The sequence below is a fragment of the Vulpes vulpes genome, chromosome 5, assembly GCF_048418805.1.
Source record: "Vulpes vulpes isolate BD-2025 chromosome 5, VulVul3, whole genome shotgun sequence".
NCBI lineage: Eukaryota > Metazoa > Chordata > Mammalia > Carnivora > Canidae > Vulpes > Vulpes vulpes.
This window is the reverse complement of record NC_132784.1, coordinates 55,734,237-55,762,224: the sequence shown is the minus strand read 5'-3', so window position 1 is coordinate 55,762,224 and position 27,988 is coordinate 55,734,237. Positions and strand designations below refer to the sequence as shown.

General features: G+C 45.6%; 1 long non-coding RNA gene across 2 annotated transcripts; it reads left to right on the top strand.

The window, feature by feature from the left end:
* The first annotated feature begins 1 nt into the window (after position 1).
* LOC140599013 (uncharacterized) lies at positions 2-19,100 on the top strand. Of its 2 annotated transcripts, XR_012001591.1 has the most exons (6): positions 2-43; positions 9,398-9,501; positions 11,269-11,372; positions 11,878-11,971; positions 12,554-12,662; positions 13,953-19,100. It is a non-coding gene; the product is annotated as an uncharacterized lncRNA (long non-coding RNA). The 2 variants fall into 2 exon arrangements; XR_012001590.1 differs by lacking the exon at positions 2-43 and having other exon boundaries at positions 7,127-9,501.
* Positions 19,101-27,988: the final 8,888 nt, after the last annotated feature.

The window sequence follows — 27,988 nt, the reverse complement described above, 5'->3', positions numbered from 1 at the left end:
ACCTGACGGCCTGCAGGTTTACTGTATTTTGTGATCTTAGGCAGTAAGTGTGGTGTTAGTCTTTTTGACTTTATGCTTGGGGGTGGGGGTGGGGGCTTTGTCATTTCTACTGCATTTTATCCTGTTCTTCCCCTCAGGTTTGCATTCCTCACAAAACATTAGTTTATTTTAAATTCCCCAAGTTCTCTCAAGCCTTCTTTCTCAACTGAGGAAGCTGGAAACAGCATTCCAGCATTCTTCAGCTAAAGCTTCTCTATGGATCTGATCTCTGACGCATCAGAAGCAAAGCACAAGTCTCAGGACTGTCACTCTGAGGTATCAGGTGTAACTCCGAACACAACCTCCCCATGGATCCCCTGGGAAGCTCACATCTGCATTTCCTGCTGGGCCTTCTTATCCTCCTCAGCCATCCCTTTACCTCCCCCAGGAACGTGCACAATCCCTAGCACTTGCACTAAGGCAGCGGCAGGGCCCTCCCACGGGTGCTGACCTGCCCCCGCCTCCTCCCTGGTTCTTGTCCAGAAGCAAACCACCCTGAAGTTGCCTTCTCCCACCACTAGATGGTAGGTGGTGGTCACACATGAATGTAAAGTAACCCTGATTTCAAATACATGGCTTCTTCATTATTGTTTCCAGCAACCACGTACTGAGCACCCACCGCATGCCAGAGAGCGGGCTGCTGCTGGCTGAGGGGCTCCCAAGGTGAAGACAGGTGAAGGGGCTCAGGCTGCACAGCCCTTGGCAGGCGAGTGGCGAGGGTAGTCCTTCCTCCCTTCCTCTGGTGCGAGCACCTGCTGCATGTCTCCCTGGGTCTAGGCACCTGGAACGCTGAGGCACTTCAGGTGCTGAGCTCCCATCTCTCAAGGGCCTTTACCTTCTTCTGGGTATACACGATGGCCAAATACACACACAAATCCCCAAATGAGAGAAGTGCAATGAGCAGAGGAGGGCCAGGGGCCAGGAGGACGAGAACACAGGATGGCTGTTAGGGCCTCTGGGGGACGTTTCCCCAGTCTGGAAGGATGACCTCCATGAGAAGAGGGTCCAGGCTGAGGGAGAGAAGGACCAAGGGCTGAAGGGGAAGCCACTTTGGGTACACAGACCAGGAGGCCAGAGAGGCTGAGCCCCGCTGGCAGGGGAGCAGGTCCAAGAGGGCTCAGGCAGGGGAAGGCCCCAGGTGCAGCCACAGTTGGGGTTAGGGTTCCCACGTATGGATTTTGGGAGACACAGTCCATGATAATGAACATCTCCCCAAGAAAAGGCTGGGGAGGAAGGGAGAGGGCAGACTTGGGAGGGTTGCTGGTCATGCAGAGACATGACCCAGGGATAGTGGGGAATGGAGGGAGGCAGAAGCAGCTGCCCTTGCTTAGCCTGGCATCGGCCTTCTGAGGACCAGCTCTGCCACAGCTGAACGTAGCAGGAGCAGGCCATGAGCTGTGGCCTCAGGGCCTCACCATCTGGGTATGTAAGGGCCCACAGGGGGCCGGACAAGTGCACCCTCAGCTGATTGCAGAGTTGACATGGGCTTAACAGGGGCCGGGCACTTCATATGCTTGTCACAGGCCCTGGGGGGTGTTTACTCCTAAATGTTTCATGAAGAATGTGCAAGTTAGTGAGTTGTCTTAAAGGTGAGAATTGACCATTGAAAATAAGTGATGGCAAAGAAGCGCAAGTGCCAGGCTGGGGTATTGGGGCTCCACGTTGTCTGCTCTTTCTGCCAGGCAAGTGTGTGTGATGTTTACCTTGCCAGCTCTGTCCACTTGGCTCCACCAACATCCAGGATCCTGGCCAGGGCAGTCTGGTGACAGGAGTAGAGGTCCCCTGGGATTTCACTAAGGAGAGGCAGAAAGACGGCTACTGTTCTAGGGCCACAATCCTGGGACATGGGGTGGAAGGTCCAGGGACAGGACACAGGCCCCTCCTTCGAATCAGGAATTGGTCTGTGATGAGTGACTCCAGACAACTGTGGGTTTTCCTCACTGTTTTAAATGACAAAAATCACAGGAAGATTCTGGAAAGCAGATATTAATGAATAAGTCAAATGTAGGTGATTAAACTTATAAGGTCTTCCTAGATTTTCAAACTTAAGTATGTTTCTAGATGAAAGCTTGACAGTAAATCTACCCATAATCATAATTAATTCCACTAATGCTAGAAATATTTCTGGTTTGGAGAAAGACTCGTATCTAATGTTTTTGGTCATCATTTTACAATATTGCTGAAGCCCAATATAAACCCTGTATTTTTCTATATTCTAGTCAACAAACATGCAACATCCTGGGAAGTATGCAACCTGTTTGTGGTACATAAAACATTATCCTTGGCAAAACATTTGTGCTTCTGGAAACTTCTTTCCTTAGATCTTTCTCACTGTGTGTCCTCACTTCAGTCAGCTCCTGGCTTGATGCCCCTTTCAGAGGCACCATCATCACCACTACCATCAACACTATCACCACCACCATCATCATCACTAACACCATCATTACTATCACCACCATGATTATCACCACCAACATCACCACTATCACCACCATCACCACTAGAACCATCACCATCACCACTATCACCACATCATCATCACTATCACTATCACCATCATCACCACTATCACCACTGCCATCATTATCACCATCATCATCACCACCACCATCACCACTATCACCACCATCATCACCAACACCACCATCAACCCACATCGCCATCACCACCACCATCACTATCATCATTCTCATCATTGCCATCATCCTCATATGTAAATGAGTGTCCTAAAAGAAAAGAAAATAGCTGAAAACTTAGAACTCAGATTTAGGGAGGAGGTAAGTTTAAAAATGAAGATTTGTGTGTGACTCATTACTCATGGCTAAAGCCAGGGAAATGTGTGAGCTTCCTAAGGAAAAAACAAAAATAAAAAAGAAATCAGAGTATCAATAGGAGATTATGCTCCTACAGGAGTGAAGGGATGTAGCCAGTTATAGGTTCAGAGAGAGCTGCCAGGGAGGGGAGCTTGAAATGTAGAGTGAGATCCAGGCACACACTAACTACAATGAGGCCTTATGCTTTTAAGAAGACCCATCCTTGTTGAGGTGAGGATGAGGGTCTTGAGGAGCCATGGAGATGGATTCATTAGGTGGAGCACACCTACTGCAATAGCAGATATGGCAGGATGTCCACCATCCACCTGCCTGTGCACCTCCATGTTGCCCATGGAAGTCAAGCCTTTTGCTTGCTGGGTATCTGCTGGCTTGTAATCAACCAAAGTAAGGAGCCCCTTCTGAGAGGTTTGCTTGGAGAAGTAGAATTCAAACCTGCACTGTTAAAGGAAAGCATTTGGGAGCCACTTAAATCAGTGATGTAATTGGCAAATGGTCTCTTGGCAGAGGGTTGTCATTGGGGATTTCCAGATTATTTTCTCATAGCACTACTTCAGGAGATGATAAAGAAGGATCTGTTAAGGGTGAAATTGCAGGGGGGAACGTAGTGACCTTATTGCAGGAATGATAGGCATACCTGAGAGATTCTGTGGGTTCGGTTGCAGACTGCTGCAATAAAGTGAACATCGCAGTACAGTGAGTTAAATGAACTTATTGGTTTCCCAGTGCCTATAAAAGTTATGTTTACGCTATACTAGTCTATTAGGTGTTCAATAGCACTGAGTCTAAAAAAATAATGTGTGTACCTTAATTAAAAATATTTTATTACTAAAAAATGCTAACCATCATCATTGCTTTCAGTGGGTCATAATCATGGATCACACATCACCACAGCTAGTGTAATAGTAATGAAAAAGTTTGAAATATTGCAATAATTACCGAAATGTGACACAGAGACACGAAGTGAGCAAATAAATGCTGTTGGAAGAAATGGCGCTGATAGACTTGCTCAGTGCAGGGTTGCACAAACCTCTAATTTGTAAAAAAATGTGCTACCCGTCAAGTGCAATAAAGCAAAATTCAGTGTATCATGATGTATTGCAGTGAGTTTATCTTGTCACCTAAATATTTTATTAAAATAATTGCAAGGCAAATAGGTAAGTGATTGTCATATAAAATGGCTGAAATCGATAAGCTTGTTTATTATTTTGGGATAAATTATCGATTTTCTAACCATGAGCTGGTATGTTGGGAAAAGCCTCCCGACGGGAGGCAGAGCTGTGTGTATGTGTCTGGTACCTCACAGCAGATGGGCCCTCTGGCAAAGGTTGGCGGGGGCAGCAGGCAGGGGCAAGAGGGAAGGAGAAGGAGGGAAAATGAAATTGTACAGTGTCTCCAAAATAATCTGAAATGTGCTTACATGTCCTAACACTGGATCGATTCCACCTGGAGACACAGAAACAAGTTGCAGATGAGAGCACCATTGGTGACCTTAGTAGGGTTGGGAAAATCGAGGAAGTGCCAGGAAACAGACTCATGTCGCTCTGATTTTCAAAAATAATAAGGTAGGTGATCCGCAGAGTGCCTACCGGTTTGCTGGAGTAGTCTTCTGGAAGACGTAATTAAGGAGATGGCCTGAGAGCACCTAGAACAGAAGGCAGTTCACTAGGAGCACGTCATGGCACCCCCCCTTCACCTCCCAGTCCAGAGCTGAGGTATAATTGGCATTCTGGGCTGTCTCTTGAATAAATGAAAATTGTCTAAACAAGTATTTTGAGTCTGACTGCATTTCCCTCTTTGAAAACTTAAAAAAAAATTTAGGCAAAGAAAAAAAATTGAGAGGAATTCTGTATTTGTCCAGGTATTCTCATAGAAAAATAAAAAAATATATAAGCTGGACTTGAGTTCAAATGAGACCTCTTTGTGGGTTATGTATTTGTTCACACAGACTATATCTTTGTTTATTTGGTTTGAAAGTTTTTATTTTTTTTATTTTTTTATTTTTTGAAAGTTTTTATTTTTTGAAAGCAATCTCTAGGGGCAGCCCAGGTGGCTTAACAGTTTAACGCCACCTTTAGCCCAGGGCGTGATCCTGGAGACCTGGGATCCAGTCCCACGTAGGACCCCCTGCATGGAGCCTGCTTCTCCCTCTGCCTGTGTCTCTGCCTCTCTCTCTCTCTCTCTCTGTCTCTGTGTCTCTCATGAATAAATAAATAAAATCTTAAAAAAAAAAAAAAAAGCAATCTCTACACCCAACCTTGGGCTTAAACCTACCACCTCAGATCAAGAGTTGCACGTGCTACTGGTTGAGGCAGCTGGGAGCCATTAATATACTTAATGAATATTTATGCAAATACATTTAAAAATGGGTGTTCTGGAGGAACCTTTATCCGAAGTAGTGTTGAAACTGAGCCCAGAAGGGTGAATAGGAGTTTGCCAAGGGAGGGTCAGGGAAGAGCGTCCCAGAGGGAGGAATTTGGCTTAGCAGGGGAAATGGGAGGCTGTGTGTGCAGGGGAAGAATGGGGAGGTAGAGTCACACGAGGAGCCATCAGAAACACAGCACGTAAGGGTGACAGTGGGGCAGGACTTCTGCTCCTAAGGCTCAGTGAAGACATGAGACACTGATACGTTTTTTAAAGCAGGTTATGACACAAGCTGAATTATATTTTTTAAAAGCCCGTCATGCTGCTGGGTGAGGAGTGGGTTGGAAGGAGAGACTCTCAAGTATGGGAGCGGGGGGAGGACAGCCAGTTGCAGGCCAGGTGTTGAGGGGGCAACACGTGGCCAGAACGGCCATGTGTTTGGGAGGCAGACAGGGTAAGACTCTGTGATGGATGGGACGGGGTGGGGACCCGGCTGAGGGAGGTGTAGGGCTGACTCCCCACATGTGCAGCGGGGTGGCATGGACACGGGCTCTGTGTTCTTCATATTCACCTGATGACCGATGAAGATGGAAAGACATGCAAGTCAGATTTTTTAGGTAACAGATCCAAATAGCTTGAGGACCCCTAGCTCCCTCCTGGCCCCGACTGCAGGCTCCCCTGGGAACGTTAGCACATGGCTCCAAAGAGGAGAAGGAAAGAAAATACACCAAGAAAAAAAGGCTTGATCCCTTGTAATCCTCACCCCAAAAGTCCCACAGCACATAGGGATGACCCATTGCATTGACAACGACCCAGGGGTCTATCATGTGCCCCTCTAAAGGGCTGGGGGTCGGGTGGGGGCTCCTGGAGGCTGCGAGCTACCTGAGGCCTGCTGCTTCCGTGACGTAGGTCTCCAGAGCTTTCTAACCTCTATCATCGTACATGTGGGCCCATGGGGACACATCGAATCAGAGCAAATGACCACCTCTCTCAAGCAGCGGGAGAGTCCCCGGGGCTGGCAGGTTCCCAGGGTTCCTAGGCTCCCATGCTTTTTTCTCTACCACACTCATCTGCTTTCCTTGTTTGCCCATGGGCCACCTCCCTGGGGTTCCAGGATGGGCTGGCAGCTGAGTCCTCATCTGGGGACTCGTGCGGGCCGGTGAGACGCAGGGACCAGGGAGGGATGCCCGTGGCCGGGGAGGCGGACACACATGCACCTGTGGTCTAGCATTTGTACTCACCTCTGCCCCCAGAAACACTGCGCCCTGGGCCTGCAGAGAGGGAGATGGCTTGCCGGGTGAGGCCTGGAAGCCCCTGGGTGACGTCGGCGATTCTTTGGAGATGGGGTGGCCCTCCCTGGGAGGCACTGACCTGCACACGATCTCGATAAGAAAAAAGTCAAAGGTAAAACAGGTTAGGTAACGCAGTTGTTATCGCCCTTCTGGATCGTCGGAACGATCCAGGCCCTTTACACAGTGTCCTACGTCGCTTGGTGTGTGTTTTCCCACGCAGAAGTGGCTTCGTGCTGTGTCGAGTAGGGAAGCTCTCCGGCTTGGGGGTCAGGGCGAAGCTAGGCTAATTCTTTCAGGGATGTGGAGGACGTTAGCTAACATGCCTGAGAAGCCCCTCCCATGGGGCAGAGTGCTGCGGGCCCAGGCACGGGCCCCAGGGCTGGACTGGGACTGGCACAGGAGGCAGGGCTGGCGTCTGGCACACCCGTTAGAGCTGGGGCTGGCTCCCGGGGACTTCACCCAGGAAGTCCCTGTTACATTCACGCAAATCCTTTCTCTTTTGAAAAATGATCCTTTTATAGGTTTGTCTTGGCAGCAACACCAAAACCGTGCAAGGGATTTGAAAAAAAAAAAAAGTGGACATTTCCAGTAATGTGCTATGGAGAAAGCAGGCTTACACCAGCCCGCTTTCAACTGACTTGACTTCACCATAGAAATGAGGTTAATGAAAGAAATACTTTTCACATAGGGAAATATCATGGCAATGGCCTTAATATTGATGAGGTAGAGAAGTGACGAGGGGAAGTGTGGCCGACATCCAGTGGCTGTCCCTACGCCAGTGTGGCCGGAGCCTCTGCTTTGGCTCACATGCCACCAGCAGCTTTTCCGGGAGGCGGGCGCCCGGTGCATTGGGACGGGGCCACCGTGTCCCTCCCCACCGTCACCCTGTGCTGCCAAGAGTTGCCCAGCGGCCCCGAGCCCCTAGGCTGTCTGGCGTCCCCTCCCGACTTCCCCGCAGGCCGCCAGCAACCGTCTGGCCGTAGATCCGTGTGTGGCTGCTTCATGCTCACCCCGCCGTTATTTCAAGACATGTCACCGTGGTGAGGGCCAGCCTGGCTAGTGAGTAACTATTGTCCAGGCATGTCACCTCCCCTTGTAGATGGAGTAACAGTATTCTCTTAAGTGAATTGGTAGGAAAAGAAAAATCAATGGCTGGGCTGTTCCGTGCGCTCTGTCTCCGGCTAATGATGAACCATGTAACCTTGCAATGCGCCTTCCAGAGCCCTGTAGAATCTCCCAGCTCCTGGCAGCTGGGACACGGGAAATTTCCTGTTACGCTCGGGGACGGAGGAGGCTGCGACCTGCACTCGGGGTCACACTTCGAGAACCAGTGGCCAGGGCGATCACAGGCTGACGGCCCATCTGTAGCCACCGCAGCCGCATGCCTGCAGCTCTCCGCCTCTGCCCTGTGCTGGTGGTGGGTTTCTTCTGCATCGGCTGCTTCTCTCCTTCTCTCTCTCTCTTTCTCTCTTTTTTAGCTTTCACTAGTATCCACCATTTTTTTCCTTTCATTTTATTTTTTTTGTATTCCAAATGGCTTCCCTCTAATATCAAGTGAAATATGCTAATTTTATAAAAAATGAGAAAAGACAGGTAAACAAGAGAAAAGGTAACAGCCCGAAATCCCATAATGAGGAGACAACTGCGGTTAGCATTTTGGTAAATAGGACTCCAAGCAGAGTTTATATATGATATGATAACTAATATGATAGGATATGATAGACTGTGTTCTCCAAAATGAACTATTTTACATACTGGTTGCGAACCTGTTTATTTCATCTATGATGTAAACATCTTCCATGCTTAAGGATTTTTATCTATGATATCATTTTAAGTGGTGGCAAAGTGATTTGTATTGTGGATATATTATTTGCACACTCACCTCTGTTTTGATGGGCCTATGGGTTATTTCCTATTTAAAATAATATCAACAAAGCTCTGATAAGCACCTTTGCTCCCCATCTATGGGCACTACTTCATTCTTTCTCTGGTAAGTTCCTTGGATACGAAGCTGCTACTCTTTTTTTTCAATGCTGCCCATACATCTTGTCAGGTGACCCTTAAGAAAGGCTCTTTCGCTCCATCTCCGCTCTGGTCGGGTATGGCAGGCCCATCCCGACACCTGTGCAGTCTCCCCCAAACGCCGTCATGCAGGTCCTTTGAAAGCAGTCTCTTCTTTTACATTTGGTCTGTACTGACTGTATCAGTCACTGTCTAATTGCTACCCTGGTTTGGGGCCTGTTCTCTAATCTCTGGTTAAAACGTCCAAGGTGCCAATTTGAATACTTACTGCAATCTCTGCATTCTAGTGACTATGAATGAATCCAGCCCAATAACCTGGAAATTGTCTCCTTTCCCTTCTTTTTAGCACACCAGGGCCTTGACCTGTCTTCTCAGACCCTGCACGGAGTCATTTGCAATCCGAGTTGTAAATTGTGTTGAGATGCTCCAAACCCCAGATATCTGAATGGTAGAGGAGTGTGTTATCTTGGCTGCACTCTTGCCAAATCTTACATTCCTGATAGAGGTTTTCAATTCATTTTTCAATCAAATTCCCGAAAGTTTCCACTATTTTTCTCCAGGTATTAGATGCTGATGGTGTAGACATTTGCCTCTACCCCATAATTTGTTTAGCTCTTTGTGCAATAGATTTCATTAAAAAAAAAAAAAGGTTTATTTGTTTTGACAGGTCCATGTGCCACCATCGTGTCGTGCCATGAACATGTCATAATATAAAATGGTCCCCGCAATTAGCTCGGTGGTACAATGACGTAGAAATGGCTGTCTTATAATTTCTGAGATTTTGAAACCCAATCCCAATGCTCCCTATAAACACCCTCATTTATGAGATGGCTGTTTCTCTGGTTTCAGTAGGGACAGGAGCCAAGATAAACTGCCAGCCTCTATCGTCATCAGTGCTGTAGAGGTGGCCAACCTGCAGAAGGGACAGCGGGTCCAACAGGACAGTGCCCATGGTAAGTGAGTGCCCATGGGGTCACCTGTCTACAGTGGGTTGGGGGACGCATTCTCCCCTAGGCCACATCCAGGCAGAAAGGCCTTGAAGTTTCTGTATCCTCCGTAGCTTGGCCAAGACTTGGATTTATATCCACAGTATACACTTACTAGCACTTCTAGTAATTTCTTCCAGAATAGTAATTCTTTTTCCTATTTCTTGACATTTTGGGTTCTATTCTAGCTTTGGTTGGAATTTTTTTTTTAAGTTATGGGATAAAGATTCAGCCAACAGCAAGATTCAGCCTTTCTCCCTACCTGCCCCCCAACATTTCTCTGGGTTCTTTGGAGGAGGTGTGGTAACGTACTGACTCTGTGGATGTAAATCATGTGCTGTGCTAACAGCAGGAACTGGATTCTTCATTTGCTGTAAAGCACCATCGAAACATCTGACTGTGTCAGACCATCAGGAGGCTTGTTTTATGTCTTTGCAATTGTTAAGTAAAAATAGAGACCATATTATTGTCTGTGTTTGGTAAAATGTCTTACTCACTTAACATGCTTTATAAATAATAACATTAATAATAGTGCAGTTGGATCACTAAATGTCTTCTGATTTTTTTTTCTCACTGAGTTTGGAGCTGGCTTTTCATTCTGTCCTCTTCCCACTCACCCGTGCTTTTTGTGGCATTTTAATGAGTTATTTTAGTCTTAAGCATATTGTTGTGCTCTTCATATACTCATCTTGTTTTTACCTACCTCTTGAGGATGATTTTTGTTATTTGCACTTTGGAGATTCAGAGATACTAGCATCACCAGTCTAGGGTTCCACAAACTTTTCAAACTTTGCCAAATTAACAAGTGGCAGAAACAGGATTTGAGCTTGGGTCTGTGTGGCTCCAAAGTGTGATTGTTTTCACTATGGTGTGGTGATGCTCTGAATGGACCAGGCCAGACAACATAGAGACTCCGGTCTCGTCAGCGTTGTAGGGTGCCCAGCTGCTCACAGGTAAACGATGTGAATATTGCTTTTTTTTTGGAAATCAAAGGAATTGTTAATAAATGCAGCCAGCATAAGCCTTGTCACTTTATCATCGGTTTTGCTGATGGGGTCTGGGAGTGCCTACCACATGCCACACACCCAACATCATGGGCGCACAGGGTTCAGGCATATGCAGGTGGCCTCATCCATGCATTAAGATCCTGGCACACAGACACAAGACAGATGTGGGTTCTGACTCAGGGAGCCCAGAGTCCAGTCAAGTAGGGACATGTGGATCTGTCCTTAGTCCACACTGTGATCTTGGAATGGACCAATGCTGGGTGTGAGTTGGCCATGGTAAAGTTGGGCAGTGCACCAAGAACCCTGTATGAGACACTCCAGCTCTTTCCAACTAGCTCTGTGGTTTAAGAAAACCACAAGAAGAAGCAGGAAAGGAAAAGGAAAGAAAAGAAAACCAGGCCCACTTTGTAAAACCTACCCCTCCCAGAAGCTGGGTCTGAGCATCTGATGGGGGTGTTTTCTGAAAATCAGAAGCTGGTGCACAGATGCAAAATCCTTTACTATTACCTTTATGAAATGTGGCTATTTGAAAGCTTTAAATGGTTAAACTTTGAATAGATTTGTATAATTAACTGTAACCATTTGAGTCTTCAGAAAATATCAACTAAAGTATTTGAGCAAATTTTTTTTTTTTGTACCTTGAGACCTGATTTGTGGGCCAGCATGTGATCTGTGCTGGAGGATGTGCTGTGCGCGTGCATGAAGAATGTGTTTTCTGCTGCTTTAGGATGAAGCACTCGGAATATATGTGTGAAGTCCGTCTGGTCCAGCATGTCATTCAACACCCTTGTTTCCTTGTTGATCTTCGGCTTAAACCATCTGTCCATTGATGTGAGTGGGCTGTTAGAGCCCCCTACTATTATTGCAGTATTATCAATAGGGTATCTTCAATTTTGTTATGAACCGGTTTATATATTTGGCTGTTCCCAAGTCTGGGGGATAAATACACAACACTCTGACTCCTAATATCTCTTTGTCTTTGTTTGGTACTTTGATTGGTTTTCCTTAACAAGGTTGAAATGTGAATAAACTCTTCATCAAGCCCGAGTACTGCTTGATGCTTTGGCCAAAACTCTGGTGTTAACATAGGGATCCTTGAGCTGGCTCCATGTTGATTACCCTCTCCCCATGTACATAAGAGAAGAGGTCTATGCCAGCAGAACTTTAGAACGTAGAACACCAGACAAATGCCTTCCAAATAATTTTCAAATAAAGCCACTGTGCAAATGTTTTGTTACCTTGGGTCAATTTTGAGCCCCCACTGACTGTCTTTCCTTCCTGATTGAGATTGTGGCAAATGCCATGCCCTGAGTTCGTACTTCCTTCCCATCCTCAGCCCAACGATAAAAAGACGGCTATCTCGAAGGGTTATGTGAACCGCTCTGATTGACATGGTGCCTCATAAGAACAAAATATGACAGCAAAAAAAGGTGAGCTGGTCACATTACCATCTATTTAAGTTCTGGTCAGGTGAATGAGGGAACGTTCAATTATTGAAGTGATAAATCACACTCAAAATCTATCATTTGGACCTGAAACGAGGGTCAATGTGTCCAGCCAGTGATGTGAACTTTCTCACATAGGCTTGACCGTGCATGTACTTTGGTGCCATGCGTTACCACCAGAAGAGGGGGCACCAGGATAGGCCATCCCTGGGCAGGCATTCCCATCTCAGATGGTCCCAGAAAACCTCAGGTGAACCAAGCCGACCAGGGTGGATGTTCTTACTGTTAGAACAGTTAGCTAGATCATTGCTTTACCAGGCTTGCTCCATGGCCACAGATCTTTACATTTGAAGCTAATGGAAACATAAGCACACACGTCTGTGTAACCTGTGTCTATATCTGTACCCGAGCCTGTACCTATGTCTGTAACTAAATCTGTATCCTATTAAATTCTATCTGTAGCAACATGACATAGATACAGGACATATGTTTGACAATAGGAGGAAGCTAGGAGGAGGAAAATAATTAGGATGGTTATGATGCAGTTTTGTTTTTTGCATTTCAAAGTGAAGGTCATTTTCACGTTTCCCCTCTGGGTTCAGAGACGATGAATGTGAATTCCGGGCGTGATGGAAGCCTCTGTGCAAGGAGTGGATTTGGGGAGAGTCACTAGCAGGTGAGCTGGGGTGGGAAACCTCTGCGATTCTCTGTCTATCTCTTCACTTGGCACAGCCCTGCTGCTTCCTGAGGCAATGGCTAGCAGGACTTGTCAGTGCCTTTAACCAAGTAAACCAAATGACCCCACCCTGTGATAACATGGCTCGGTTTACTTCTGGCAGCCTATTGCTGTCAAACCCCCAAGCTCACATAAGCCCACGTGAAACTAGGGCTAGCAAGGCCCTGTTTTGTCTTCTATTTTAGTTTCTGCATCCTCACCTTCTTAGGTTTCCAACCCTCTCTGTATGTAACTTCCTGCTCAACAAGCAGAGGGAGAGAAGAAGCCCCGAGTGCCTCCTTGCCTTGTTCGGGCTCAGTGAGCAGGATTCAGCCTTTGGTGTGGGGCTGGAGCAGAGGGTCAGAAGCACGTGTGCCAGGAAAGGAAGGGTTTCATGAATCCGCAAAGGAACAATGACTGAGCTTCCTATAAAACTATCATGGGATGAGTCGACATCTGCTCAAAATGCTGAACTCCCCACTGGTGGCACCGAGGGAAGGAGGCCTCACTGCTCAGCTATGGCTCCAGCCTTGCACGTACCTGGTGCTCACAGCCACCCTGTTCCCCATGGCCTCCCCATTCCGTCTCCAGTGCTGGAACCTCCCCAGATCTGATCCCTCTCCATCCGTATTTCTGACTTATGCTGTCACCTCAGAGGTTTTAGTCGCATCCCTGCAGGGGACACCCCAGCACGTGCTCCTATTGCTGAAGCTGGCCCTGGAGGGACTGTTCCGAGTGGTAGGTTCCAAGTTCCAGGTCACCTTAGAACCAAGCCCTTCCCTGCTGGGAATGGGGGTCTTGGGCTGGCAGGGTGGGGGCTGCCTGGGAATAAAACAGACATGGCGACAAATGGTTTGATATGTTCGATGGGCAGAAAATACAGTTCTCGGCTTTCACCCGGGCGGTGACAAGGCCTTGAGGCAGATCCTGGGTGGGCCGCAGCCTGAGCATAGGTCGGGGTGGAGCATCTGTCATGCAAGTGGAAGGCAGAACTTCCGTTGTGTTTATGGTAGGGTTTTTGTACTTAATATACAAGAATTTGACAAAGCACTACAGTCTAATCATCTAGTAATATCTATTTTACCCCTTCAAATTATCATCTCTAGTCTTAAAATGTTAAATATGTCACTATCCTAAGAGAGTAACATAAAACTCAGTTTATAATATTAAAACTCTTATGACACAATGGTATCAATCACATTCCCTATAACATTAAACTTTTCTTGTTTTTCTTTAATTCTGCATTTTTAGTGTAACAAATGGGGAGTAAAACAGCAGCTTTTGTTCATAATTTCTCGGCAGAAGAGTTATAAGCCGAATGACGATGATGACGACGACAACCGCAGAGTCACAAGGGTCCTGATGCCAGGAAGGTTCCAGGTGGATGATGGAGCTGGTGGTCGGGGCGGGAGTCGTTCGGGCTCAGGTCGGCCCCAGGCTGCCTGCAGGGGACTGAGGGCGATTGGGAAAATTGCAGACCTTGGAAGAATATGAGCTATTCCTCTAAGGTTTCATTTTTTTCTCTGTCGATTTTTATGCGCTCTCTGCATATTTTACTTTAAAGGCAGAGTAACCTGTCCTAGACTTGGAATTATTTTTTTAATAAATGTGCTCATATAGCTTAACACTTAGCACGATGGCTGCTCTCTGTCCCTTTCCCTATATGTTTAAGGGGCAAAAAGGGTTTCCCTGCGCGAGTCGTTAAAAATGTCTTGGTGCGCTCACTCACGTTTCTTAGGGAAACGGATCTGTTAAAAGTTGCCTTCTTGAAAAAAAAAAAAAACCCACAAAACTAGTGATTTGGGGAACGTGTTTTAGAAATCTCTGTGGTTATTTCTGAGCTGAGGGCTACTGGACGAGAGAGTTGTAAGAAGAACGCCGTGTACTTAGCCAGTCTGTCCGCCTGCCCATCACCACGCCGGCTCCGCTGCGGGGCGACCCGGCCCGGCCCCGGCCCGCTCTCCGCGGCCCAACTCACTTCGCGGGCTCAGCGTCAGCGGCGTCGGGCTCCGGTAGCGCCGGCTCCCCCGGGGTGCTCCTTCCCCAGGGGGCTCAGGTGGCCCTAGTGGAGCTGCTGTGCTCTTTGACCAGATTTGCTCACTTGCCAAAAGGATGCGCTCTCTCCAGGCAGGAGGAGGACCCTCGAGCCGTTGTTTCCGTGTCGAGTGCCTTCTGCACGCGACCTGAATGTATCCACGGTCCCCCAATGGCGCGTTCTTTAGTGCGTCTTAAAAATTTTTATTAGATGTTTGCAGTTCTCTGAGAACTGGTTTCACCAAGAGGTAGAGGAGTGGACGACAGTGTTGTGGGAGGGCCTACGGATTTCTCCTCGTTGTGTACCCAGAGCCACCTTTTTGTCGTTGCCAAAGAAAAGCCTCCGTCGGTCCACGGAAGAGTTAGTAGTGGTTGCACATAGATACATAGTGAGATTTACCAAAAAGCCTGATAACTACTAATCTGAATGGCCCAGGGTCCAGACAAGGTCTTTCATTGCCTTTCCAGAGAAGGCCGACCTTCTGTGCCTCTGGCGGTATGATTCCTCCCCACTTTCTTGCCCAAATGCTTTGTGCCTCGTAACACCCATTGATAAGAAGGCGGCCTGGTATGAGGTGAGCTGTTTGTGGCCACAAGAGAATTCAAAGTTAATCAGTTGGCATGGAAGTAGACAACAGTCCCTCTTGGAGTCTGCTCGATGTAACTAGTCCAGTCCACTGGGCAAAGGGACAAGCACTGCCTCGGCTACAGATTCACTTTGGGTGTAAAAGTTATATTCATGACTCTTGCTGTGCACGTTATGGGCTGCAGGAGCATAAAGTAGAACTCTCAAAGGTCTATTTCATATCTTCTATGCACAAAAAGCCATGAGAGAGGGACAGAAAGTATTCAGAGAACAGACAGTATCTATATAATAGTTTTGAACTTCCGCACCATGGTAACTTCCTTTCGGGTATGTGTGTTTTTTTAGAGGTGGGGGAAAGAAGACAGATGTTTGGGGGAAAGGGTACATTTGGGTACAATAATTATTAGCACTGTGGTACATTTGCTCAGCAGACATCTGAGGGTGTCATCTGAGGGCGTCTGGAGCGGGAGCGAGGCTGCCCTTCCACCTGCTTGTTTAGCTCACTGCCACCACATACATAAAATAATGTTTATTTTCACTTAATCTTTAAAATCAGCTTGGCACACGTCTCCACGGCAGGGTTATTCCTGTGTAGGCATCTTTTTCCGAAGGATGTGGGGCCTGGTCTTTGATGGGAAATATTTTGAATGGGAAACAAAGTATCGGCACAAAATTTAAGTCTGTATACACAAGCTTTCTTCCAGAGCCTCAGCCAAAAGCAACATGGAGCCTCTGCTAAATCATGGTAATGAGTTAAGTGTTGCGTGTGGTTTTGTTTCCATAAGCAGATGCATTAGTATCTGTTTCTGAAACTGTCAGGTCAGTCAAGCAAATATTCCTGTGGAAGAGAAAAATATGTGTGCACAAAACTCGACTGGACTGATTTCTCTCTGTGGTGAGAAGGGCTTGTTCAAGACAAGGCTGAGCCACTGGGTTCATCCCTGTGCAAAATAAATACATCCTTCCTTTCTACATCCGCACCCAGGCACTTTTTATCAAATCCATATGCTGCACAGAATGAGCCACTTCTCCTCTGAAAGCAAGAGAACTCAACCGGCCAGATGAGAGAGGTGATTGGAAGGGGTCCTAGCTCCCCGCCTTGTCTCTGCCATTAGAAGGAGAAGGGTGATGGCCACGTGGAATGGATGTGGCTGTAGGTCCCAGCTTGTCTGCGGTGCCGCTTGCCCTGGGCCTGCCACCCACCCCGGCCTGGAGGGGGTCTGCACACACCTGCCTCTCCCTTCCTCTCTGCAAGCTTACCCTTCAGAGAGACTTTCCTGGCCAACGTGGAGGTAAAATCCTTCTCCAGAAGTGATAACAAATGCTCATTTTCTTTTCAACTTGATGCTAGAATTTCACTTTTATGAATAAGCAAACAAAATAGTGAAACTATTTCCATGTGGGCAGCCAGCAGGTTGTTGGGAGGTGCAATCAACGTTCAAAGTTTGGTTTGTGCCTCTCGAAGTCCTGTTTAGACCCTTAACAGAGTGGGTGGCTCCTCTCGGACTCACTTCTGCAAGTCCTCCTTTCCTTCTAGACGACATGCTCATTGCCTGTTTACTTTTGGGAAGTTCAAGTTGTTCTGGAAAGGTTTACAGATTGCTCAGCTGCTGCTGGTGTGTGTCATGAGGTCTACAGGTGGTGGAGGGAACAATGTCCAGTTTGCTGGATCTTGGTTTAGTCATGTGATCAGATATTTATTGTTTTCCTTTGCCTGAAAATTTTTGACTTTGGCAGATGCTGTGACTCCCCACAGTAATAAAAATGTGCCTTTGGGATAATCCCAAACACTGGATGATCCTGCAGCCATTCCATCTGCTTTGGGAATGCATGTTTGTACCTGCATTTTCAGAGGCCCATGAAGGGGACCAAACAAATAACAAAGCTTGGTAAGGCTAGTCTGTTTCTGAAAGCATTGTGGATAGAGCCTGTTCATTTTATTTTCTCATTCAGACATGATTTATTGTCCCCCTTCATGCCTGGGCAGCATTAAGCTCTTTTGGTTCAGATCTTTCTCAGAACAAGTGGTCCACCATGAGGCCATCCCCTCCTTGGCCGGCTCCATCACAGCTGAGCGCCAGGCGTGACAACAGATGGAGAGAGAGGAGGTGCACGTCTTGAATAAGCTCATGGTTAAGAGCTTGAGGTCAGACCCACGTTCAAATTCCTTTCTTCCACCACCAACCTATCCATGATTGCAGACAAGTTGATTTCTCTCTCTGAAACTTGGGGTCTCCAGCTGAGAACAAAATCTCGGCCCCAGGGAGGTAAGCAGAGTGACTATTAATGATATGGTACACATACCTTGGGCAGCCCCAGGACTGACATCTAGTAAGTAAGAGCTTGCAGATGACAGCTGCTGAGGTTACTCTGCAAACCAGCTTCCTGACGTGACAAAGACATGTCGCAGAAGTTGGGAGAAAAAGTCTGAATGCTTCATATTCCAAAGTGAAGATTCATTGCCAAGGATATTTGTATTATCTCAACCATACTTGTTTCTCTAACCAAGCTAAAAAAATAGCACATTTTCCTAGATGCTAGGGTGAATGGGCTACATTTTATTTTAAAGATTTATTTATTCATGAGACACACATACACACACACACACACACACACACACACACAGAGAAAGAGAGAGAGAGAGAGAGAGAGGCAGAGGGAGAAGCAGGCTCTTTGCAGGAGATCCCAGATCCCGGGATCACCACCTGAGCCAAAGGCAGCCGCCCAACTGCTGAGCCACTGCGGCATCCCTGGACTACTTTTTAAAATATTCTTTTAACTAATAAAATGCAGAGATGATATTCTTTCTGTTTTGATGGGTGGAAGTGTAATACTGTTATTTGCTGTCACAGATGTTTTGGAAATGTGGATATATTAGATACCTATAATTTTTTACATGTTTTTGCGTGGACCATCAGTCAGAAAGATGGAATACATTTTTGAGGAAAGAGAAGAACAGGATTGGAAATGGTGCGTAAGAAGGAATATCAGGTGAAAGAGTGGAAGCAGGTGTGGATGTGACCTGAAAGGGTGAGAGAAATCCCGAGAGTTGTTTTGAAGGGGGTGTGAATTGGGTCCAGCATCATAAATGCCCACAGGTCACACCCACTTTTGGTCTCCAGCCTCTTTCCTATTTCTTAGCGCTGCACACTCATGAGCCTGTCCTTTTACACATGGGAAGATAGAGTCAGGTCACGGCAGGCAGCTTAAAACCCTACAAGTGAAAAATACAACTCTTTCTTCATCGAACACCAACATATCTTAAATGATGCTCAAAGTTTCAGATGGGGGTTAGGATAAGTGAGAGAAAAATGTTTTCTGAAATTTGAACTTACAGTAGGCAAGCACATGTGCAATGTCCTGGGGTGGAGGGGAAGCCATTTTGGGGGGAAAGTAACAATTACACTTCTGTCTTTTCAAAACCACAGTGCAGCTCTGAGTATCAGATTAAGGGAGGTTTGTAAACTCTGTTTCTGAAAAAGTACAGTATATTCCTTGCTCTAGAGGGTAGAGAAATGCCGGTAAGAAGGCTGAAGTCTGATTCTTGATGAGCTTTGGCCATAGCTCTGGACAACTTTTCTAGGTTACATTTTATTTTTAAGATATCACTTTGCAGAGTAACATTGAGTCTATAGAGCTTTGGGGGCCACTATTTTAATATGGGAGTTTGGCAGCCTTGAACTAATCTACCCATTGGCCAAGGCAATAGGCCAGGTGAAGGCTCAATATAGCCATTGCAGCCAGTGGAACAATGGAGTTTGGCAAATTAAAAAAAAAAAAAAAAAGAGGGGATATATTGATCATGCAAAGGAAACAGGAGGTGCTCCCTTTTTATGGGAGATCACAGAGTCATGATTGGTGATCTCTTTCTATAAGGTGATGATGCAGTAATTCAATGATGTTCTTAAAACTTCCAGTAAATTTCCACCATTTCAAATCCTATGGAGGCCATTAAATCAAGGCCTGATTTGGACAGGAATATTTCTCTTCTACAGAAACATATAAATGGGATCAGATGGTCAAGGTAGTTCGGGTAAGTGGCAACTATTAATTTTATTGAAGAGACCTCCCTCGATTGATGTTCTTGGTTTGAAAGGCTAGCCCCTCTCCTAAAGGGTTAACTGGTGTCCCATTAATGGAAACGCTATCACAAGACAAAGTAATATAGTTTAATGCACCCTGCTTTGAATTCAGAGTTCATGCATAGTCTAGACTAAAGGCCAAACAAATTTACAGCACTTCATGCATTTCTATGGAGGAACATTTTTTCCTGAAGGATATGTAAATATTGCACTAATCAGAGGTTCTGGAATTCCAAATGCCATAAAAGGTTATGACCTGAAGCCCTATTAATATATGAGTGAGGGCGTAGACCGAATCCTTTTGAATGACAGCTAACATGGGGTGTTTTGCATGAAAAATAACCTATAATAAATGACCTCTGCTTTTTTCTCTTCAAATCCCTGACAGTAATGAACGGGAAGGGGGAGTTTCCTCCCCATCCCGTGTTATTTACACCTAAACAGATGAAAGTCTTGCCTGAGTGTTGGCGTCCACTCAGGAAGATGGAAGAGCAGAGGATTGATCGCAGAGAACTGTCTTTTCTTTTTCACATCTGGGCTTCCCAATGGACTCCAAGGAAGAGAGGGACAGACAGACAGACAGACACGTGCAAAGTTGTTAAAAAGGAGTGTTTCATTTCCTAAAGAATCCATTCCGTGAGAGGGTGTGTGTGGAATCTCCTGGAATGCTGATAAAACCCTGCCCGCTCAGAGAGCCCGTGACCTTTAGCCTGTCAGAGCAAAGCTGTGTCTCTCGTGGGGCCTGGGGAGGTTTCAGCAGCTCAGCATCCCTGCCAAGAAGCTGTATTTTCTTTGGGGGCTGCATTCACACGAGCAGACAATCCTGTGATTTTCCCAGATTCCAGCTGGATCAAAAAAGCAATGTATCGCCTTAAATATTGGAGGTCTCCCCCTCCTCCTCCGATAGTGCGAGCAAGTCTTCCCCTACCGGGTCTTGGAAGGCCGGGAGCCTTCCCTCTCTCCAAACCTCTGCCCAGGGCTCTGTTTGGTCTTGCGGGGTGTCGGGCTATGACCCTGCCGGGTGGTTTCGCCCCGGGTTGTGGAGGAAATACCTCCTGGTGGCTGGCCCGGTGTCCCCTTACAAAATTAAGATCGGACTCCTCCCAGTGACATCCCTTTGAATTTTATGTCAGGATTTGTCTCCAAACCTCGTGTTCCTACCGGGGTTAGTATTTTCGGATGTTGTTCTGGCTCCTGGTCCCCACGTTCCCTCGCAAGCTCTTCCCGTGGCTGCATGTGTGACGGTCCTGAGCTCTGGCCCTGCCCGCACGCTGAGCTTGGGCTGCGCACGTTCCTCCTGCAGCCGCTTGTTCTCTGCGAGCGGCCCTTGTACTTGTTAAAATGTTCCTGCTTAGAACTAAATGGCCTTTTTTTTATGTGTTTAGAGAAACACGGTGTAGGGCTTTCCTTGCCTGTTGCCTGAAACCTCCCCTCCAGGCGCAGGATCTGTGAATCCGTTTGAAGGAGACTGTGCTGGAGTTGGCAGGGAGTGAGGACCCCCCCGCCCCCCCCCCCCCCCCCCCGACGGCAGGGTGAGGTCCCACTCAGAACGCAAACCAGCAGGGCCCAGGCTCCCGCTTACTCTCTCGCCGAAGCTCCCTCTGCCCTGCCCAGTGCAATCTGGGGTCCAGCTGTGTCCCACTTGGTGGCACGCCCCCAGATGTCATCCCATTGGCCCAAACAGCCTTTTGTTTCATCCACTCACAGGAAACTCTCGCTCATCTTCAATAGCCGAGACGAATACCACCATCTCGGTAGGAATCGTGGAGGCATGGTGACCTGTCCCCCCAGCCCCAGATCCCTAGCCCAGCTCTGATGCCAACCCTGTCCTGCCCATCCATAGCATGTGGGTTATATATTTCCAGATCTCTTTGCAGGTTATCAATCTGGGGTATCAGCGATTCTATTTTTTCATATTTATATCTTTGATGACTGGCACAGGGCCGGGACCCCATCTGTGCCCCTCGGAGGAAGAAAAGCCTGCCTCAGGGGACAATGAGCTGCCAACGGTTCTCAATGGAGGCTTGGGAGGGGTCAGGAATATGCTCTTTCAAGTCTTGAGTTCACTTCATGCCCAGGTTCCAGGACTGTGCCCTGGGCAGTCTTGCAAACAGTTTTCCATAGTTTCCAGAAATGCGCCTGCTCACAGACAATCTGCAGGTGAATTCTAGGTGGGCACAGCTGGTCCTGAAGCAGTGGTATCTCCGTGGAGCACTCAGGACCCCCAGAATCTCCCCATCTCCAGTGTCGGTCGGTTCCACATCCATCCCCAGCAGCAGCCCCACACTTGCCATCGTGCTGGACAACAATGCCCTCTCGGGAGGCTCAGCTGATGGCACTAATGGCGCTCTAGGCACCAGGATGCACACAGGGCACTAGACACCTAGGATTGCTGGGGGCTGGAGATGCAGACGCGGCTGCCTTCTAGGACCATCTCTGGAACAGTGGAGCAAAGCTGCTCAGCAAGGGAACCTTGGCTTCAGGCAGGAAGCCACCACTCTGCTTCGATCTCTAGGATGGCACCTGCTTCACCACATTCTGCAGCCCCGAGAGTCAGCGCCATGCCTCTGGTCTCCAGGGCCACAGTGTCCTCACTGTCACCAAGCACCAGAGAACCGCTCTCAGAACTTTTGGCCGTGGAGCCAGATGGACCTGCCAAAACTGCTGCGTGAAATAGCAGCTGACCAACCCGTGCAGAGTACTGGGGGGATGCTGGCATGCATGCAGTGCAGGATCTGTTGTGACATACGTCGTCCTGCCCTGCACCCCGCTCTGGATACCAGCCCCTTCTTGGGAGCTGCGCACGGCCCGGAACCATGTGCCCTGGAGATCTAAGCCCACCGCTAGGAACCTGGCCATGCAGTGTGGCTGGGGCGTACAGCCAGCAGCTCATCTCAACAGAGGACCGAGGCTGGACTTGAGGCAGCCTCCTGGAAGGAACTGGAGCTCAATCCCACCTTGATCTTTAGTTGGGATAGACCTGAGCTAGAGGGGAATGCAGCTTTGTCATGCTGGCCTAGCGAAGTCTCAGGTGAATGGTGTGGGGCAGTTCCTGGCCGGGGAGGGGGGGGCAGGGGGCAGCTGGAGGATTTTAAGCGAGCATCTGTGGCCTTGGGCATGTAGAGGAAGGAGCCATCTATGCCACCTTACTGGGCGTGCCTGTTGCTGAGAATCACCTGCTTTCAGGTGCTTTATCACCGCAGCCCTCCTGCTGGGAGATTCCTCTCATTCAGAGGTGGACAGTGATGGTGTTCATCTTCAACCTGCCCTCTGGGTGTTTTCTCCACCAATCACCCACTCCAGCGGGCATGTCTTACTCCAGAACCCTTCTCTTCCCATTTGTCTGTGGCCCGACCTGGGCCATCTGACCGTGTCCTGAAATAAGAGACTCCAAGTTGCAAGTTTTTGGAGCAACACAGATCACCTGAAAATAAAATAAATGTGAGGCAATTATAACATCAAAGAGCAAAGTTACATTTCCTTGGGACTGACTGCCTGGTTTTATTGCTCTTTAGCCTTTTTTTTTTTTTTACCCCTTCAGCTTATCCCTTCTTCCTTTTGTGCCTTGGGCATTAGGTTACATTTTCAAGGCTCACAGGTTTGTGACACTCCCACCTCTCAAAACAATCTTGGTGGGTTTTCATTCTGCTCAATTTTCTCAGCAACCGGATCCAAAAAAATGTAAGCAAAAAATAAACCATTCCCAGCTTCCATTTATTTGAATTTTAGTTTTTGAGTCTGAGAACTCAGGGAAACTTCCCAGCACAAACTGGTAGAATGGGAAAGAAAGTAAATATCAAAATAAACACAATACTCTCAGGCTCTGTTATCATCTCGGTTTGCACAGAGCAAGATATTGCAGCTTAAATATTTAACTAAACTTTACTCCTCTTAAAGCCACAAGCCAAAAATCTTATTTTCCTCTTTTTTGTTTTTTTTTTTTTTTGTTGTTTTTTGTTTTTTTTGACCAACTGGTTTAAGTACAGATAAGGAAGGAGAGGGAAGGCATTTCCTTTGGTCAGACTGGGAGCCTGTTACAGAGGTACCTTTACATTGTCGCTTCCATATTCTTGTGACGGGGCTTCTCGGTTAGACATCTGCATAAAAATTTAATGACCATGTTGGCTGCATTCATTCATGACCCATGTCCTCCGGGGGAAGCGAACATCTTGAGTCCCATGCAAGTTCCATGTTCCCCATCCGGAACCGTGTTTAGATTCAGTGAGCGTTTAGAGAGTAACTCTAGCCTGGCTGGCACCAGACCAGGCACTGTGCAGCGGATGAGGAATGAACTTCTTGTCCCTGTGAAGCTGGGTCATCGATTCTTGATACTTTAGGTGGACGAAAATAGTTATCATCAAACTTAGGCTGAGAAAATGTTTACATTCTGATTTACCCTCCATCTTTCAGAGTGAACTAATCTGTGTATTTGTTCTAATTTTATTTTATTTATTTATTTTTTTTTGTTCTAATTTTAAACTTACTTGGATTTGTTGGTGGAACATCATGATACATAATATTCCAACTGTACATATTTGGAACTGTTAAAAATTTCAACTCAAGATTCTGTTTTGAGAAAGTAAATAGCAATCAAATTCTATGTCTGCATGCAGATAATTTTTCTGTGGGCTCTACACTGTATAGTCTTTATCCCAGCCTGAGGTCTTGTCATCGGCGTGCTTTGTTTTGGAATAATGCAAGCCAACTTTACCATTAGCTTGAATAAAGCTTCATTTTGATGGTAAATCTGCTACAAAATCAGTATAATACAATCTCAGGACAAATAATTTGGGATTATGCACATGGATCTTTTTAACTGTTTGAAGAATCTGTGAGCCGATCAAATATATTGGCTTGGTAAATTATTTTTGCATAAGAAATTTGGAATATTCTGTCCAAATAATCCATTTATTCTCCAGTGCTCATATTTGTTTTATTATGTTTCCCTGTTCCTCCTTAATTCAAACATTCATATAGTTTATTTTCTTATAACTAAACAAGTAATGGAATGCAATAGATGTTTCAGATTTGTATTTTCACTTCAACCTTTTTCCCTATAATCATATCTACTCGTGTGGTGATGCTGGAAGTCCTCAGTCATGTGAACAAGATACTAAGTGGTCAGTTGGAGACAAATTTTATCTTGGTCATTAGGATTTGCTAAAGTTATCCTCCAGAACCAGAAGCAACCTATAATTTTATTCAGAGATGCAAAATGTCCTCCCTACACCTCTCTAGTCGAATTAGGATTTTGGTGACAAAATGACTTCTGATTGAGAATCTCTGTCTTAGATCAAGGGAAAAGACATGTCTGACATGACATGTCCCTGGGGGGCAAATCTTTTTAGCTGGGACACCAGAATAAAGAAGAGAGTTGAGCAGAGATCAGTAGAACTGCAGTAGAGCCACAGTGACATGTAGCATAAGCAAAAAATAAACCATTGTTGTTGTAAATCCACTGAGATCTTGGGGATTGTTTGTTATGAAGAATGACCTGCAAGAGCTGATTGATGCAAGGAGTCAGCACAGGCCTGAGGCACAGGCTCTTTCCATGAGTCAGAAGACAGTCAACTCTATAGGATTAAGTGGGTGTGAATGGGTATGAAGGCCTGCAAGGGGCAGGCCTTCTGAGATGACAGTGAGGAACTCCTTAAATTTGTTTGTGGTGGGCTGGACAACAGCTCCCCAAAGATATTTGTCTCCCAATCCCTAGAACCTGTAAATATGTTACCTATCCTGGTGAAATGATGAAAGGGACTTTGAGGTGTGATTAAGTAAAGGATCTTGAGGTGAGGAGATTATCCTGCTTCTTTGGGTGGACTTAGTGTAATCACAGGAGTTCTTTAAATGTGGAAGAGGGAGGCAGGGGAAACAGAGACAGAGGAAGAGATATGACAATGGAAGCAGAGGTGAGAGAGATGTGATTGATGGGAAGGGGAGCATCTTCATTGCTGTGAAGATGGAAGGGGCCACCATCCAAGGAGAGTGGGTACCCTCTAGGATCTGGAAAATGCAAGAAAACAGGTTCTTCCCTAGAGCCTCCAGAATAAATGCAGCCCTGCTAATATCTTGATTTTAGCCCTGTAGGACTCATTTCAGACTTTTGGTTTCCAGAACTGAGATATGATATATGCATGATTTTAAGCCACCACATTTGTGGTGAGTTGTTATAGTGGGAAAGTAATATACCAGTCCTCTATGTAAGTAAGGAAAAATACAGGCAAAATCGTTAAAATCAACTTTTCCAGAACTGCAGAAATTAACTAAAAGCTGCAACTAGATCTAAGAAGTATTTATTAAAGAAAAGCTACTGAGACTTCCAATGGCGAGGTTTGTGGTATTTTAATATGGTTGACTCCCAGAAGCTTCCCAAGCTCTGTTGCAGCCTTGAACACAAGTAGCCTTGCAACCATGAATGCTGTGGAAACCAACAGACTTGCAGCTACCAAATAAGGATGAACACATTTGGAATTCCAAAAGGTCCATTCCCAGAGTATTCCCACCAACTGAGCAGCTGCCTGGAGGAACTGCATTAATAGGTTGTTATAGTTGGACTTAACTCAGACCTCACTCTGCTGGAAAAGCTCTGTCCCCAGGGCATTTGTTGAAAACAATCAGCTCTAACTGTTTAATGACATAGTTGCCTAAGACTGTGATATCATTTGGTGCAAACAAGAGTATGGCCAAAAATCTGAAAGGACAATCCAGAGAATGAATTGTCCGTGAAAGACTGTGAAAAACTCTGCTCTTTTCTTGGTAGGCTGCAAGACCACATGCATGTGCAGACTGTATGCACAGCTGAGAAAGATAAGGACCTCATCTTTCAACTCCAAATGACCTATAGTCCATAGGGAAGTAGGGAGTGAAAGCTAATGCATGCTTATCTGCACCCTAAGTATTGAAGTCATGTCCCTACATAGGAGCCAACAAGGTGCCTGCTCCTGGTTCAGCTTTCCAGAACCTGCACACCATCTTATATTCCACAAATATTTGCATACAGATGTTGGAACTTCTGTGCACTAGAGCTCTTTGTCAAAAGGCCAAAGACGTACTGGATTAAAGCATTTAAAAAAATCTCACCAATCATTAGCTCACGTCTAAACTAACCAAGTAGAGACTTAGTTGGTCACTCACTACAAAGAATACAGATTTTGAAGAATTAATCCATCCTGATGAACCATCCAGGTGCAGTTGAAAATATGAATAGATTATACTTGTGTAGTTAATAGTGTTATCTAATTGTCCAGTAACTTACTAAGAGAGTACTGTCAGAACCTCCAACTCTGATTGTATGGGTGTCTATCTCTCCCCTTTAGTTCTTCCAGTTTTTGCTTCAGGTATTTTGAAGCTCTTTTATTAAGTGCATGCATGTTTAGGGTTGTTTTGTCTTCCCAATAAGCGGATTCTTTTATCATAATGAACTATGTCCCTCTTTATCTCTGATAATACTCCTTGCTTCAAAGTCTATTTTTCTGATATTAATATAGCCATTGAAGCTTATTTTGATAAATACATATACATATAATATTTTACTTTCAACTTGTATATATTTTATATTTCTTTTTATATTTACAGGTATCTCTGGTAGCTAGCACATAGCATCTTTAATAACATTATGTGTAGGGTTAGCATTGTATTATTTTATGTAATAGCTAAGAAATTTACAACAGTATAGTTCTCTTCTTCTCATCCTTTGTGCTGTTGTGATTATATATATCACAACTACATATGTCTATAGTATTTGCTATAATATTTGTTTTAAATAGTCATGTGTCTTAAATTAATTAAAAAATCATTATTTTAATAGTAGCCCTTATAATTACTATTTCTAGTGCTCTTCTTTCTTTGTTATAGGGTCATAGGGCCATCTAGTGTTATCTACCTTGAGCTGAAAAAAATTAGGATTTCTTGTTATGCAAGTATGTGGAACAAGAAATAAATGCATTTAAGTTCATTTTTGAAGAATAGTTTTTGCTTGGTAAAGAATTCTCAATCTATATAGTCACCCCCCCCCCAACACTTTAATGATGTTCTATTGTTCTCTTGCCCTTGGCCTCCATGGTTTCTGATGAGAAGGTAAATATCATTTATATTGTTCTTTTCTTATATATAACATATCATTTTTTCTCCAGTTACTGTCAGTATTTTCTTTTTCTTTTGCATTTTACTCTTAGGAGTTAACTGAAAGTCTTGAATGTTTAAGTTGATATCCTTTGCTTAATTGGGAAAATTTCACCCATCATTTCTTAACTTTTTTTTTTTTTTTTTTGCTTTTCCCATCTGAGACTCCAATTATATGTGTGTTAGACTTGATATTCTCCCTCAGGTTTTTGACTCATACGGCCCACCCTTCCTTCCTTTCTTCCTTCCTTTTTTTTCTTTTTTTCTCTGTTATTCAGATTGCATTATTTTATCTTTTTTTTTTTATTTTATCAATTCATTTTCAGTTTTTGAAACTTCTGCTTTTGTTTTTTTCACCATATTCAATATAATTTTTATTTGAGTTAGTATAGCTTTCAGTTTGATAATTTCCATTTGGTTGTTTAATAGTTTCACTTTCTCTGCTGTTTCCCCATTTTAAAAAA